Genomic DNA, 3,276 nt, shown 5'->3' with positions numbered 1-3,276 from the left:
TTAAATTACTTCACACCCTATTCCCCTATAAACCTATAAACCCACAACCCGCTAGAGATTTATATTACACAATTATTACAAATTATAAAACACCTAATTTGACATATTTTTGTTGTCTATATTCTATCTACTCGATATTATGTCTAGTCGATATTTTTGAATCGATATTTTTGCTATTAATATCGATAGTAATCGATATTTTTGTAGTCGATATTATGTCTGGTCGATATTTTGTCTAGTCTATATTTTTGACTCGATATTTGTGTATGTCGATATTTGTGAGGTCGAAATTATGTCTGTGTACCGCGAGGTCCTACTGTAGGGGGCAATAAACTGCATCTGTCGGGCTAGGTGATGGCCTGGGATCGGGCTGGACAATCGGGCAGGGAGGGAGAGGTTATCAAAAAGGGGCCTGTTCTTTGAATGAGATGAAAGAGCGAGGGGGTTCAGCACGGGATGTGGCTCGGAGACAGGGTCGCGCTAGAGGTGCGCTTATGGTCCAAGCAGGAGAAACCGGGGGCTGTCGGGGCGCGGGGGTATGCTTGCGAGGCTGGGGTGTGAGGGGGAGATGCGTGCAGGCTATTGGCAGTGGGCAGAGAGGTCGTGACACAAAAATGGCTGCCACCTACTTTCGCGATGGGGCCTAAAAGGGACAAGATGGCGTGGCTACTGTTTTCATGGTTGTCACTCTACTTTCAACAGTGGCTGTGGTGAACATAAATGAACGCCGCTTATGTATACCGATTTTAGTCATTTTCCACACACCCTTATGCCTGCAGGCGTAAGGAATTGCCGTAGAAAGTGACTGAGTGAAATCTCATAGATTTCACTCAGCCACTTTTAGGAGGCGTTCCTGCGCATGAACGCCCCCCCCTGCGCAGAAACGCCTCCTTATGGTTCAGGGCTTTCCAACGTGACGCATCTCCTAGATGTGTCACGTTGTAAATAGGGCGCATTGTTTGCGCCGCCGTTGCGTCAAATTAAGTGACGCAATTGCGGCGCAAGGGTCTCATAAATCTGCCCCTGGGTGTATATCCCGCTTCTTAATGAAAAGTAGATATTAACATTTAATTAATGCAATATTACTATTCAGTGATCCATTTTAGTTTTGATTACAACAAAAGTTTTTATCCAGATCTTTCATGAACCATGAATAGATGGCTCCTCTTTAAGAGAAACCTTCTAGACAAATAGTAAAGAACTATAGTTTTACCATGTCAAATTGTATTTTCACGCCATAGGATTAAGTAACACCTACTTTTATTAGGGTCATAATTTATATATTCACTTTGATTAAAATGGGAAGGAGTAAAATATCTGGGAGTACTAACAGAAGGTAAAATTGACAATTTAACACAGAAAAAAAAGAAAAGAAGTTGATGACATTGCACAGAAAATATGCAAATATAAGTGCTACGGCCACTCCCTGCTTGAGATCTGCCGTCGACAAACCAAACACCACTCTGGCTTACATTTGCCAAGGTATAATGTATGCCGGGTGGGCGTTCCGTCGCAAGGAAGCCTCGTAAAAGTGATGCAGTGAAATCTACAAGATTTCACTGAGCCACTTTTACGATGCCACTGCGTCGAAACCTTGCGCCTGCTTGAAGCAGGTGTAAGGAGTGACGCAGTAGGATGGGAATAGACATTCCTGACCATTGCTGGAGTTCTGTTGTGCTTACGACAGGACTCCAACAATGCATTGCCTTTCCAACAAAGATGCATCACACATCTGTCTATCCTTGCGCCACGGTGTGCCGCATTGTAAATGCGGCGCATCCATGGTGGTGCAAGGTTATTTTTCTGTCATGCAAATTAACTGGTGCATCTCTGCAAATATGCAGAGTTGCGCCAGTTCTTGTAAGTCTGCCCCCTAGTCTTTACATGGAGTAATGAGGAGAAATGCTTTATATCACCTCGTGCTTGCTGTTTCTATGTGTGCTGTTTGATGCGACACATATAAAAACAACAAAACACAATGCATGATTGTTTATGTGCAGAAAGGTATCCCTTTCTGCACATAAGCAATCATTCCCCCAGCGCCGTCACCTTTGCACTATGTTCCAAGGGTGCCTGCTTTGGGGCTAGGCAGCTGTAATTTACGCCAGTGCAGGGAAAAACAAAGTGCTGCAGAGTATTGTTGTAAATACGTTGGTATTGCGTTTCCAAAGTGGCAGAGCGTGGCATTAAGCCAAGAATGCTAACGCCACTCTATATCACTTTCCATGTAAATATACCTCTTAATGTTTTAGTGGAGGTGGGAGATGCAAGGTAGGGGGAGAGAAGAACAGAATTTTGAGGGGAACTTTAGGACAATGAGCTATAAAATGTGGCCAAGCTCTTCAAATTAACGGCCTCATTTATGAGGTTTTGGCGCAGGGCAGCGTCGCAAACAATCTTAATACGCTGCCCTGAGTCAAAAGAAAAGGACCAGCAGAAGCAGTAATCTATGAGATACTTGCATTCCTGTACTTTTCCCTTGGATGCCGCACAATGGGCTGCCATTAGCTAACGCAAGCACCCTTGCACTAAGGTGCAAGGGTGCCTGCATTGCAGGGATAATTGTTTTTGTGCAGGAAGAGACACCTTCCTTCACAAAAACAATTACGAGAGGCGTTTTTCCTCTATGTGTGCTGCAGAATGCAGCACACATAGAAAAAGGAAAAGCGAGAAGAAATGAAGGTATTTCTCCTCTTTGCGCCTCACTTTCATCTCGCATAGGAGGTGTAGCCTTTTGACGTATTCCCAGATTTATTCATTCTCGTAAGTCAATGCCATTGATGTTACCTGGGAACACCCACCGTAATGCCCATGGCACGCCTCCCTATTGCAGGGTGAAGCAGCGCAGGAACTTTCACTGCATTGCCTCAGTCCATATCTACAAGGCCATGATAAAAGCCATGTAGGGTGGCTTCACATGGCCTTGAAGATATGGCCCTGCAGTTTGTGCGCCGGACCGTCACCGAAAGTGAATTTCCGGCAGCACACAGGAGCTTGTAAATAAGCCCCTGAGTGTCTTGACCTTCAGTAGACACAGACATTTCAATATAGAATGAAAAAAGTGTTGTAAAATGCACCATTAATGCAATTTTTCACAAATGTTTTGCTGGACATGTAATTTATCTGCCCCTCCCTAGGAGAATTGTCTTAAAAACACAAATACAACACAGGTGTCACCAGTCAGGAGACCCTGTCAATACAAGCATCTGTAATGCATCTGTTTGTACTGTGTGATGAATTTAATGCTGTTTTCATCACTCATCGCTAGGAACAAAG

At 44.0% G+C, this 3,276-nt stretch overlaps 1 non-coding gene across 1 annotated transcript; it reads right to left on the bottom strand.

Annotated features, from left to right (window-relative positions):
• Nucleotides 1–1,156: 1,156 nt before the first annotated feature.
• On the bottom strand, nucleotides 1,157–1,212 carry LOC144808147 (U7 small nuclear RNA). The gene has a single exon (XR_013606673.1). It is a non-coding gene; the product is annotated as a U7 small nuclear RNA (small nuclear RNA).
• Between the last annotated feature and the right edge of the window lie 2,064 nt (nucleotides 1,213–3,276).

Source organism: Lissotriton helveticus, chromosome 1_2 (assembly GCF_964261635.1).
Source record: "Lissotriton helveticus chromosome 1_2, aLisHel1.1, whole genome shotgun sequence".
Lineage (NCBI taxonomy): Eukaryota > Metazoa > Chordata > Amphibia > Caudata > Salamandridae > Lissotriton > Lissotriton helveticus.
The sequence above is the reverse complement of the archived record's forward strand: the minus strand, read 5'-3'. Positions and strand labels throughout refer to the sequence as shown.